Raw genomic sequence first — 14,295 nt, 5'->3', positions numbered from 1 at the left:
CCTGGGATTGAGCCCTGCATAGAGCCCTGCACAGAGCCCCAGATCGGGCTCCCTGCTCAGCGGGGAGTCTGCTTCTCCCTCTGCCCCTCACCCGCTCATGCTCTCTCTCTCTCTCTCTCAAATAAATAAATAAAATCTTAAAAAAAAAAAGGAAGAAGCACTGCTTTCTTGATCCACTTCTCCAAGTGAGATCATCTTGGTTAGCTCAATGACATCATCATTCTTCAACTTAATACCTTTTCCAGGTGTAAATGAAACTCCTTTGGGATTTTTCAGACCTTTATATGTTGGCATAATTTAATTTGTAATAGTCTCAGGAGAATATCCTTGATGGGGCAAAAGCAGAAGAGCACTCATCAGGGAGACAAGACAAAGTAATAAATACCAAGTCTTTGAGAAGAAATACCAAGAGCAAATGTTATCAGCTTTAGCCTAGAGCCAACCAAACACATTTATAGCACATTCATATTTGCTTTTATTTATTTATCAATTTTTTTTCTACTGAGTGAAAATCAGTATCCTAGGTACTGAGATAAAACATAGTAGGGGTGCCTGACTGGCTGAGTCAGCAGAGCATGAAGCTCTTGATTTCGATGTTGTAAGTTCAAGAGATTGCTTAAAAATAACATCTTAAATAAAAAACAAAAAAACGAAAGACAAAAAAAACAAAACCCAGAGTTTGGTAGGGAATGGTTCCAAACTTTTAGGACCTTATAGCTAAAAAGGCAGTCTTCCTCATGTCATTTAACTAACACGGTGATTAAACAGAACAAAATGCTTACAATAAGGGACATTCATTCAACACTCTGAGGGAGGAGAGAAATTGATTTTTATGGGGAAATTATGAAAATAAGAAAGGATTCCTTGAAGACATGAACTTACACTGGACCTTTGAGAGTTAGCCGCAAGGAAAGAATTTTACATCTCAGGGAATTTCATACCTAAATACCCACTCAGCATCTTACAAATATTTCTTGTGCTCTTTGTTGAGCCCCAAGGATACAGTCTCTGCCTCAAGGAGTTTTTTTGACTCATATAAGCCACTGGAGAAAACATTAATTTAATACAAAGTAGCTGAAAGTGAACAAAAACTATGGTTTGGCTTATTAAGCTCTAGGCAAATGGCCCATTCATTCTTGGATTTTGTTTTTATTTTTTTTCAATAAAGTTAAAGGAGGCAGCCTGAAGATAACAGTCTTTCTCCTTCAGTATCTGTTTTTCCTTCCTCTACTCTTTCTACTTTATGCTGGGGCCACAGAATTGACCACACCTCTCTAACATGAATTTCCTAGTCCTTCTTTTGTGGGAAGCTATCCACCATAGTTTCAGTGGTTTAATATTATTTGAAAAATCTATTTCCTGGAGCCCCACACCAGGTACTATCAGTGAGGTATTATTTAGGTACTATTCCTGAGTAGCAGATCCAGGTTATGTGGGTTCCGGCTTGGTCCCTTGGGATACCCTGTGTCTTAATGCTCTATGGCACCAAAGAAGTTACCATACCTCTCTTTGAACTTTAGTTTTCCCACCTGTAAATTGGAGATAACTTGATGTACCTCAAGACAAAGGTAGTTGCTTCTTTCTCTTGTGTGTGTTTGTGCGGTGGTTGTGAAGGAAAGGTAGCTGCTCTGAAAATGGGAAAATCTCAAATTTACCCCTGTCTGCCCTCCTATTTTTGTGTTGGGGAAATTATGTTATGCCTTGTAATGTCCCAGTCTATTTTAGGGGAAATTCATGAAGATTAAATGTAAAACTGATTAACAATATAATCAAATAATTCAATTTGGTGAGAGAGGGAGAGTAGAAATAGGCCAATTGATTGCTTGACTGCATGACTGATTATGTGACTCAGTTGATCAGACTAATCAGAACCATCCATCTAGTAGCTGAGGATGTGTACACATGTCAAAACAGTCTCAGGGATCAATGGAACAGAATAGAGAGCCCAGAAATGGACCCTCAACTCTATGGTCAACTAATCTTCGACAAAGCGGGAAAGAATGTCCAATGGAAAAAAGACAGTCTCTTCAACAAATGGTGTTGGGAAAATTGGACAGCCACATGCGTTTCCTTACACCACACACAAAAATAGACTCAAAATGGATGAAAGACCTCAATGTGAGACAGGAGTCCATCAAAATCCTAGAGGAGAACACAGGCAGCAACCTCTTCAACCTCAGCCGCAGCACCTTCTTCCTAGAAACATCACCAAAGGCAAGGGAAGCAAGGGCAAAAATGAACTATTGGGACTTCATCAAGATAAAAAGCTTTTGCACAGCAAAGGAAACAGTCAACAAAACCAAAGACAGCCACAGAATGGGAGAAGATATTTGCAAATGACATATGAGATAAAGGGCTAGTATCCAAAATCTATAAAGAACTTATCAAACTCAACACCCAAAGAACAAATGATCCAATCAAGAAATGGGCAAAAGACATGAACAGACATTTTTCCAAAGAAGACATCCAAATGGCCAACAGACACATGAAAAAGCACTCAGCATCGCTCAGCATCAGGGAAATCCAAATCAAAACCTCAATGAGATACCATCTCACACCAGTCAGAATGGCTAAAATTAACAAGTCAGGAAATGACAGGGGAACCCTCCTACACTGTTGGTGGGAATGCAAGCTGGTGCAGCCACTCAGGAACACAGTATGGAGGTTCCTCAAAAAGTTGCAAATAGAGCTACTATACGACCCAGCAATTACACTACTGGGAATTTACTCCAAAGATACAAATGTAGGGATCTGAAGGGGTACGTGCACCCTGATGTTTATAGCAGCAATGTCCACAATAGCCAAACTATGGAAAGAGCCAAGATGTCCATCAACAGATGAATGGATAAAGAAGATGTGGTATATATATACAATGGATTATGCAGCCGTCAAAAAAACCGAAATCTTTCCATTTGCAATGACGCAGATGGAACTAGAGGGTATTATGCTAAGCGAAATAAGTCAATCAGAGAAAGACATGTATCATATGACCTCACTGATATGAGGAATTCTTAATCTCAGGAAACAAACTGAGGGTTGTTGGAGTGGTGGGGTTGGGAGGGATGGGGTGGCTGGGTGATAGACATTGGGGAGGGTATGTGCTATGGTGAGCACTGTGAATTGTGTAAGACTGATGAATCACAGACCTGTACCTCTGAAACAAATAATACGTTATATGTTAAGAAAAAAAAAAAGATAGTAGGAAGGGAAAAATGAAGGGGGGGAAATCGGTGGGGGAGATGAACCATGAGTGACTGTGGACTCTGAGAAACAAACTGAGGGTTCTAGAGGGGAGGGGGGTGGGGGGATGGGTTATCCTGGTGATGGGTATTAAAGAGGGCATGTATTGAATGGAGCACTGGGTGTTACACGCAAACAATGAATCATGGAACACTACATCAAAAACTAATGATGTAATGTATGGTGATTAACATAATAAAATAAAATTTAAAAAAAACAATCTCAGGGAAGGACTTGGGAATATCTGTTCATTTGGACTAATGTAGACAAAATATAGTTTACTAACTTCTCTGATAAATTCTAATCCTAGTTGAAACTCTTGGGGAAAAAACAATATAATGAAATCATTGGCTTTATTAAGTCTTGGGAATTGACAAAATTGTGGCTTTACATATTTATTTAAAATGATGATGTCCCTTCCATGATCCAGATACAAACCCAGTCATTTGTGTTATTTTCTTTTCTCTAAATGAAAGCAAAAGGACCACAACAATAATAAAAATAATAAAGAAGAAGCAAAATGAGAAGCAGGAGGAAGATAACCAGTAAAAAGACATTTTATTGTTTCAGACTTGGAATTGCACATTTTATGGGCACAATCTCTAATGCTCAACACCAAGATCTGAGATATTCATTTACTCATTTTTAAAAGAAAAAAACAAAACTCAAGTAAAATACATGTTATATTATTTAGGACTCCTTTACCTATAAGTAACAAAATTGTAAAAACAACAGCAGCAAAACCCAATAAGTTAAAACAAACAAACAAAAGGTGAACTTTGGTAGAAGCACAGAAATAAATGTGTCTCATGGAACCTAAGGACAGAGAGCATGCCCAGCCTCATGGATGTCCAAGAAGCTTTCTCTTTCCTTTCTCCTCCACTTAGTGTGTCTTATCTCATTCTCACTACTTTGTTTCCTCTCTCCCCACCTCCTACTTCTGACAAATTTTTGGGTGTTCATTTCCTAGAAATGAATTCATCTCTCTTTTTCTTTGGTCACTTTCTAAATCCCCACAAATATACTCTGATGGCTTGCATTACATCCCCAACTTTCATTCTATCATCAGTGACCTCTGACTAGTTCACAGCTGCTGGGACCCTTAATGTGTAGGTGGAGAAGACAAGCAAGGTTGAACCAACAGCCTAAGATGTACCTACTACAAGTATTTGATTCTGGTTACAAAGCAAATTCACTGTTGAACAAGGAGTTGAGCTCAGAAGTCCAAGACATCTTTACCACACAATGATGCCATCATGTTTTGTAGTTTGAAGAAAGACCATAAAAGTTTGTCCATACATAATAGATATTTAGACTTTTTCAATTTAGGGAGACTCAAGCTAAACCAAACTTAGACTAGGTATTTACTAAGATTAGAGTTGTTGGGTTTCTTGTTCATTAATAATGATGATGATAATAATAAAAATGATAATATTCATAATGATAACAATCCATGTATACAACCCTTACTATGTATCCTAAATTCTTGATGTGCATTAACTCAATCAAACCTCTCAACAAAAACCTGTAAGGTCAGTATTATCATATGATCTCCATTTTACAGATGAGAAACCTGAGACACAGTGAGGAGAGTAGAAGCTATCAGGCATTTTCATCTCAATCTTTTATTGGAAGTTCTAAAACAAACACTTGATAGATTAATTGTAAACAAGAGAAAATAAAATGTGGTGTACTAAGTTTTATAGCACAGAGAAAGACTTTAACAGTTGCCTTGTATATAGTGTTTAAGGTTCACTCTGTGATTTATTAAAAGAAAAAAAGAAGTCCTCAGGAAGAACAGAAAGAATACCCTACTCCCATTCTTTGACAAAATCACTGAAAACTGAAGTCATTGTCCCCACATTTGTGGAATCTTAAGCCTATAGTATTGGTCTCTGATGACTTCAGGAAAGGGAAGACATTGAGTGAGCATTTAAGATACAATCCGAAATAGTTTGACTTATAATGGAGATAATTGCCCTGTGCTTCACAATGAATGTTCTGGGGCCATTATCAAATAAAGGACTCTGACTTAAAGAGAGAAATGATTTTGAACTCTGGAGATACTCGTTTTGACTTAATAGAGCAAGAATAGAATTGAATCATAAACTTCCACTTTCCCTCTCTAAAATAAAATGCTAACTCTCTTAACTACAACTTTGAATTGGCAAAACACTCACTTAAACTTAATTAAGATCATATGTTTTAGTTTTCCCTCCTTTGACCGGCTTTAAAATGTCATTCAGATATAACTTGGCAAAAAGAAGAAAATAAGACTGTGGAGAAAATAAGTAAAAAGATTTTTAAAAAGAAAAGTGAAATAAATTTTAAGGATAAAGATAGATTTGTATATTACTTTTAATATTGGAATGTACATTCTCACTTATCTTTTTATATTTTTTAGCTCATACACTATTGAGTATCAGAAATCTTAAAATCTCACAACAGGTTCATCCATTTAAAACTTGAAATAGCTTGAGTCCTTAGATGAAAGATAGGATTATGGTTGGAGGAATGTAATAATGCCTTTGATAAATGACCTGAAGATTTATCTAAATATCTGTTGCTATAGACTGAAGATTTGCTTCCCCTAATTCATATTTTTAAATTCTAACTCCCAGTGTGGTGGTATTAGGAGATGGGGCACTGGGGAGCTAATTAGATCATGAAGCAACTCTCATGAATGGGATTAGTGCCCTTATAAAAGACACCCAGAGAGATGCTGCCCCTCCTCTACCACGTGAGGACATAGGAAGAGGAGGTGATATACGAATCAGGAAGTGGGTCCTCACTATATATGGAATCTGCCAGCACCTTGATCTTGGACTTCTCAGGCTCCAGAAATGTGAGAAATAAACAGAAATAAATTTCTGTTGTTTATAAGTCACCCAGTCTGTGATAATTTGTCATGCAGCCTGAACAGACTAAGACATTTGTGAATATCAATTTGGAAAGGTTGGTTACACAGTGATGAGAGCTTGGCAAGATTGTAGGGCATTGTTTCTTGTCCTTCCTAGGGAAACAGCATTTCCTGGAGTGTGGCCTATAAAATGTAAAAATCTGTTCATTAATTCTTCATTCAGTGCACACATACGCATCCCAGATTTTAATGTCTCTGAAATTAGGCTACCTGTTACACAATGTGAGATGATTTTGTTAGCCATGAGGCCTTGCTTAGGCAAACTTACCTGTGCATAAATAAGGCCCATTCATCTGACCATCACTCCAGTCAAGTCTTTTGCATTCCTGTACCTTGTGTGGCTAAATTTAACTCAGGTCCTCAATTTTTGCTTATAAGAGATTATACTTCAATGTTGCATTGAAATGAAACATTTTTATGAAGGCAGAAGACTGACAGTCGCAAGACAACTAATCCAATTTAAGGCAGTAGACACTGCCAAATCTCTTGAAGTAGATCATAAAATGTTGAAAGCTAGAAGTTGATGTGACTTATTTAGGCATTGAACTATTTTATCTGTTAAAAGCTTCCAGCTGAATTTCAAGAGAAACAGATTAACTTCTAGAGACACATACTTAAAATAAGTGTGTAATAGGAAATGCAGATAAAACTCTGAGAGCCTTTTATATAATATAGAATTATAATGTCAATCCTGAGGACCCTAAAGAAATAATATGATGAGTGTAATTTATGAAAAACATGTCAATCTGTTGTTATCCTGAGTATCTTAGGATGATGGAAATCTTCCATTTAGGATTTCCAAAGGTGTATTAAAAGCTCTTAAACATACTATAATAATCTGCTTAGCTTTGTTTTTACCATTATTGCCAAACATACAAAGAAACTAGAACTCCCCTACCCACACCCTCCACTGCCACCACACACACACACACATGCACACACACACCAGCTACTACCATTTACCAGTCCTGCATCCTCGTGAACATACCTTGAGGCATGTTACCCTAGGGAATAGATTATTAGGATAAATTACCTGTTCCTCACTTTTGTAAATGATAAAAACGCGTCCCTTCCCCATCTTTAAACTGATTTCCCCATCTCTTCAATAAATACATGGTACAAAATAATCCACAATTCCTCTTCCTGCCCTACCTTTCAATGCCTGCAATGAGGTCTGTTCGATGGGGAGAGAGAAGATCAACTTTGGCTAAACAGACACTTCTCTCATTTGTAAATATTTTTACAAAACATAAAACCACAACTTATTTTGTGGTTTTCAAGAATAATACATGAATTTATTTGATACTTAACTCTTTGAGATCAGTCACCCTTCCAGTGCCACATTCTGAGAGTGCTATGCCAGCCATCACAAGGAGAACTGTGAAATCAAATGAACCACCAAGGCATTCATTTATCAAGTTCTTTTCGTGTGCTGACCCTATTGTTTGCATGGAGTAAAGTCATCTGAGGCCACAAGAGGGGCTCTTGAACTCTTGGTTGGCCATATATTCTACTTTGGTGGTGGTGGTGTTGATGATGGTGGTTCTTCTTCTTCTTTGTTGTCATCCTCATCACCATCATATCTCATTTCCAATTTACCTTGTATATGACTTCCTAGAAGATTAGATTCTGCATGCTCCTGTTTAACACTTAAGACACTTCTCATCCACTCAGAAATGAAGTCTAATCTTCTTGTATGATTTAACAGACCTCTTACCATTTATCAGACCATTTATATGTGGGCATGGAGCCTACACACACACACACAAACACACACACAAAAAAAATTTAAATAAAAAATGTATCAGACCATTTGTACATTTATAGTTTATCAGAATTTTTTTCCTCTCTATCCCCATCTCTTACCATCTTCCTACCAACCACTATACATTCCAGTACTGCCTGATCTTTGTTTAGTTCCTTGAATGTGCCATGCTCTTTTTCATCTCTGTGTCTACACATTCTGTTCCTTTATCTGAGGATGTTGTCTCCATCCTCCTACCTCCCTCCTTCCACTTGCCTTCACTTGGTTACTGTTTTAATATGGGTAATGCCTTGATCACCAGTACTGAATTAGATGGTCCTCCTATCAGCCCCTGCAGCACCTCCTACTTCCCCTGGTACAGCACTGTCAGGACTGTTGTAATTGCTTTCTTCCTTGTGTATCTTCCCCTAAATTTCAAACTCAGCAGCAGCTTATCTGTTGGATGATTTCAGATGGTATAAGGATCCTATTGAGCTCCAGAGCTCTGTTCAGCAGTGTCTGAAGTCTACTGTCCAAAGCAGAGATATGAAAATATTAAGGATATGGTCTGTTTGAAGTCATGGTAGCTAACATGACCTTTTCAACACCACCACTTTAAAGTGATAACAAAACAAATGTCCAACAATGCACTGGATGCACAAAGCCCAAACAGCTGTGACAAATGTCATATTTTGGAATGATCCCCAGTTGCCTAAGGAATGGCTTACACTCTGGAGTACTCTTACCTAATCTGGAGATCTGAAATTTTCTCTTCATTGTTCTAGCTTTCCTCTTACATGTTGACTGACTACATGTTTGCCTGGCCTGGGGAGTGAGTTTCTCTCTCTTCCTACCACAAAACACAGCTTTTCTTTTGAAGGTATGAATCAAGCTAACTGCCTGGCAATCTGATGTTATAACCATTAGTAACTATGTGTGAAGTCCACTGGATCTAGAAAGCAAGTCTTTTTTTAACTGCAGTTTATTAATTAACTGATATAAAAGTGATGATAAAAATCAAGACTTTTTAAAGAGTCCAATGTGATCTTAACACCTTGAATACATTATATAAGTTAATCCTCTCGATAAGCCTACAGGTAGGTCTTATTAGCCCCCATTTCAAAGATGAAGAGACAGAGGTGCCCAATGGCTTTAATGGTTTGTCCAAAGTCATGGGGCTGGTAAGAGTCAGAGTTCATGTTAGAAGTCACATCTGTCTAATTCCAAAGCCTGTGTTCTTTCCACTCCATGAAGATGCTTCTCAGTGTTACAGAATGGGATAGCCAGTACTTGCAGAATCAATAAAGAAAAATGATTTATTTGGAAACACTTGCTTTTCATCTGCATTAGAATGGAGTAAAAGAGATTCTCTCTCTGGGTTGACCATGCTCAGTGCTCCCTGAAGTGGGGGGCTGCCCAGCGATATCACTATGCTGGATACATCTGTGACAGGTGGGGTCACTGGGACTCAACTACCCTCTCTTCTGAGGATCATTCCTTGAATAACCTTCCTATGTCCACCCAGACAACTCTTTCACTTTCATATTCAGAGCTGGGAGAGCACTGAACCTGGTGTTGGGCAGACGAGAGTTTGAGTCCTGACTTGGCCATTCACCACACATGTGAATTGGATGACCACCTAAATTATTGCATCTCACAAGGAGATGGGGCTCTCACGAGGTCAGAGAGAGAACCACGGGAATGACATCATGCATGTGAGAGAACCCTGGGTGCTATAAAAGTGCTGAACACATATAAGGCAGTATTCTTATACCCTCAAACCAGTAGTCAATAAAAACTTTAGATAACAGTTCCTGTAGACATATCGTCATCAAAACTGAGCACATCAGGAAGGCAGACGTTGTCCCATTGTTTCTCTGCTCCTCCTTGGCCTCAGGGCCTTGAACTCCACAGGGGCTGATCCTTGAGACCTTCATGATGATGATCACAGCCCCCCACCCACATCCACCCCCAAGCTGGAAGGAAGTGGTTTCCACTGCTCCAAAAACATTCACTGTCTGAAATCCTCATCTGTACGTCAAATCTGCTGGCTTACTGTTCTTGTTTTTTTTTACTCTATGTGCATAATAATGTTAACAGTGAACACTTACTAAGTGTTTAATTTGTGCCATGCAAATTGTACTTTCCATACATTATCCAATGTAATTTTTACAGCTGTCTCACATCTTACTGTATAAGTATCACCGTTTTTGCATGTCAGAAAACTCAGAGAAGGCAACCCCCTTTTGTCTGGCTCATCAGGACTCCCCAGGAGAGAGGGATCTGAATGCAGGGCTTCCAGGGTCCAGAGCCCTTACACAGCTTCTAAATCATGCCAGTGACTTTGCTAAATTTTGGCTGTCAAGTCAGAGAACATGGCTTAACCATGATTGTTTTCTCCTAGGAACCAGAAACTTGCATGGAGCAGTTGTTAAATTGATATTCTCAAATTCCTCATCTGAAAAAGGGTCCCTGCTTTTTGAGGTTGTATAAGGATAAAATGATACTATATGTAAAACACATAACGAAGTGCCTCCCACAGATAAACATTCAATAAGGGAGTAGCTACTATTATGTATGGTCCTTGCATGTCATTTTCCTAATCCCCTCCCTCCTCTGCAGCATAATGTCATCAAGCTCAGTGTCAATACTAACATGTCTTTATTTTTGGCCCACATAGAAACCTATACAAAGTCTGTCATCCACGAAAGGTGTAAATGGGCAGGATGTAAGATCCAGGAGGTCTGCTGGGATCTGACTTACAGGGTAATCAGTTTGGGGATCAAAACTGATGACCAGGGCACCTGGGTGGCTCAGTCGGTTAAGTGTCTGCCTTTGGTTCAAGTCATGATTTCAGGGTCCTGGCACTGAGTCCTGCATCGGGCTCCCTGCTCAGTGAGGAGTCTGCTTCTCCCTCTCCTTCTGCCCTTCCCCCTGCTCATGCTTTCTCTCTCTCTCTCTCACTCATGCTCTGTCTCTCAAATAAATAAATAAAATTAAAAAACAAACAAACAAAAAAATCAATGGCCAAATGGGAAGGAACGGTGTCTCACAGGTGGACAGCACTCTACAGTTAGAGTTTAGCAGTACAGCACAATACTGGTGATATGGACTATGGAGTCAACCTGAATTAAAGAAACAGAAGCTGCTACTCTTATTGACTCAGTAAGTACAAATTAAGTGCTCCCTATGTGCCAAGCACTGGGAAACACATTTCACACTCACTAGCTTTGTGAGCTCATGCAGGTTCAGTAAATTCCCCAAGCCTCGATTTACTCACCTGTAAAATGTGCATAACACAGCCTGTGTCAAGGTGTTGTTAGCTCTGTAGGAAACAGTGTATGACCGTTGTGAGAACGGTGCCTGGGTGATAGCAGCTCTGACAGTTCAGCCTCTGTACGTGACCTCTCCACCTCATTTGATTCTCAAAACTGTCTTGAGCATTATTTGTTATTACCATGATCCCCATTCAGGAGGTGAGGGAATCGAAGAGATGCACTCATACTTGCCGCTTGTTCTTGTGCATGGTATGGGGCAGCTGAATGGCAAGCGTGGGAGACAGCAGGCATTCATCAGTCCTTCCGGAGGGAGACCTAAGGACATCTGAACTGTATAGGTTGCCCAGTGGCTGCAGAGGAGAACATTATCCCAGCTGTGTCCAAATCTTCCCACCAGTGAGTCCTAGAGCCCCAGACGTGGCCACGTGAATTTGCTGGGCCTCCAAGAACTGAATGGAGGCAGGAAAACTGCCAGCCTTGGCCTTATCCCTAGGAAAGTTCTGCCACCCCTTGCTGCCAACTCAGACGGTTGTCATATTATTCATGCATGTGGTATCTTACCCAAGAAGTCCTTGGCTCCCCAACGGCTGGCATGGATAAGCAAGCACTAGAAGTCCAGAAATCCAGACCAACAGTGGAAAGGTCTGGCGTGAATTCGGGGGCCTGCTGGGCTCATCAGTGTGTCAATTCTGGGCAAACCAAGAATGGTCTCTTAAGGCTGGCATCCTAGGGGCCAGTCTGTCACCCAGACCATGGGAGCCAAGTGCCATGTTAGACACTGTGTGGGGAGCAGGAAGGGAGGTGTCTGGTCAGCTCAGGCTGCCATGACAAAATACTGGCTGGCTTACACAACAGAAATTTATGGATGCTGGAAGCCTGACAATAAGGTGCCAGCAAGGTCTGTTTCTGCTGAGACATCTCTTCCTAACTTGCAGATGACTGCCTTCTTGCCATCCTAACACATGGCAGAGAGAGAGAGTGTCAAGCTCTCTGGCATATCTTGTTAGAAGGGCACTAATCCCATCATCAGGGCCCTGCCTTTACAACCTTATCTAAACCTAATTAACTCCCAAAGGTCCCATCTCCAAATATCATCACATTGAAGGTTAGGGCTTCAACATACGAATTTGGGGGAGGACATAATTCAGTCCATAGCAGAAGGTAAGCATTTGATTGCATTTGGAGTCTGGTCACTTTTAGCTGATATATTTAAGAGGATCAATGCCAAACTAGGAAATGCAGAGCAGATAAACCATAATAGTAAAGGATCTTAAAATTAAATTATACAAGGAAAAAAAAAAGAAGGAAGAAAAGGAAGGAAGGAAGGAAAGCAGGAAGGAAGGAAGGAAAGAAGGAAGGAAGGAAAGAGATAAAGAAAGAATCCATCAAGAAACTGCTAGGGGCCAGTACTAGCGTAACAGGAGAAAACACTTAGAAAAGCACAGATTGCTAGGGTGCTAATAGAAAGATACCAGAGCCCTAATTACAAAATTACTAAGGTGATGATTAAAATTCAAGATGGTATTTATAAACATTTAGTATTTTCATTTTAATTTTAGGATACAAGTTATGTAGCTGGAATGTCAATTGCAAGTGATATGGATGATCATTGCAAAGGACTAATGCACTGATTCATTAATTACACACATCACAATCCAATTCTCTGGTCAATCCTTCCAGTAATATTCAAATGACTTGAGCAGAACTTTTATTCAGTCTGCACTCATAGGTGAACAGCCTACTATTCAATATTGACCTTTTGTGGAAAATAAGTCAAACGCCAAACCCTTATATCAAGGGACTTTACTCATTTGGTTGGGGTTAAGAACCCATTTGAGTAGCTGTGGAAAGCCATAAACCCTTTCCTCAGAAAAATGCATTAATGGACAAATCTTGACACATAGTTTCATAGAGTTAAGAATCTCAGGCCTAGGGCCACCTAGGTCAGTTAGTTAAACGTCTGCCTTTTGTTTGGGTCCTGGGATGCAGCCCTGAGTTGGGCTCCCTGCCCTCTGCCACTCCCCCTGCTTGTGCTCTCTCTCTTTCTAATAAATAAATAAAATCTTAAAAAAAAAAAAGAATCTCAGGCCTAGACAGTATCATAGTTGGTGCTATTTGGTGAATGACTTAATGAGTGACAGAATGAATAAATATTGAAAACTGTTTTATCAACCTTTATGTATAGTTGGATACTTTTTCCTTCTGAAGAGAGGCTTTCTCCAGACATTTCTAGGCACACATTGTGACATCAGCTGGGCTCTGTTGGGTTCTGCTGGATTTAGCTTCCAGCTGTAGATCTGGGTCAGGTCTGCTCTCCCTGTCTCATTCTGAGTCCAGGCTAAAGGGGCAGTGGACACCCAGTCATGTGCTCACAATGATGACAGAAGCAGATGACAGAAGCAGAAGAACATGGCATACTATGTCATATTGATGACAAGTCAACAGCCCAGAGTCATGGAGGTGAGCATACATTTCAGCTACCATGAAGCCATAGCAGGGGTGTGGGAGGTTAATACTGTTCCAGAGGAATGAAGAATTGAGACCAGTAATCTAATTGGCCAAACTCTCTCCCTTCTATTTACTTCACAGAACTTCACAGAGCTAGGTTTGGAAGGACAAGCTGAAGGAGGTAGAGAAAGATTTCAGACACAGGAACCAAAGATGAAGAATTAGGAATAAACAGATCAATAAACAAAGGGAGAGAGAGAGAATGAGAGCAAGAATCTGAAGAAACAAACTGGGGGGACATTTTTGATAAAGAGTGTCAGTGTTTGAGACCTTATTTTTGTTTGTTGTCTGAGAATTCCTTGAAGTTCTAAGACCTGGATAGGAAGCCAGAAAACCTGAATTTTGTCCCAGTTCTAATATGCTGAGTACTTAATCAAGTTCTTCCCGTTCAGTTTGTTTCTCCATTTATAGAGATGAAGGGTTCCCCCAGGTGAAGTCAAAAGGTCCTTATAGCTTTGAGAAGGCTTATTCTGGTCCACCTGGAAAAGAATGGAGTTATTCTGGAGTTTCCCTCTAGAACTAGGCAAGAAAGCAAGAAGAAGAGATAAACTGGTGATGCAGCTACCCGCATAGCAATGGGCACAGGCAATAAATAGGTTTACAGG

General features: G+C 39.8%; 1 long non-coding RNA gene across 1 annotated transcript in view; it reads right to left on the bottom strand.

The window, feature by feature from the left end:
• LOC135362703 (uncharacterized) overlaps window positions 1-11,983 on the bottom strand; it is a 66,142-nt gene extending 54,159 nt beyond the window's left edge. Inside the window, exon 1 of the long non-coding RNA XR_010407694.1 lies at window positions 11,185-11,983. This is a non-coding gene — a long non-coding RNA (uncharacterized LOC135362703). The remainder of the gene's footprint in view (window positions 1-11,184) is intronic.
• Window positions 11,984-14,295: the final 2,312 nt, after the last annotated feature.

Source organism: Mirounga angustirostris, unplaced genomic scaffold (assembly GCF_029215605.1).
Source record: "Mirounga angustirostris isolate CCGP_5_RB_7025 unplaced genomic scaffold, mMirAng1.0.hap1 SCAF_15, whole genome shotgun sequence".
Taxonomy (NCBI): Eukaryota; Metazoa; Chordata; class Mammalia; order Carnivora; family Phocidae; genus Mirounga; species Mirounga angustirostris.
The sequence above is the reverse complement of the archived record's forward strand: the minus strand, read 5'-3'. Positions and strand labels throughout refer to the sequence as shown.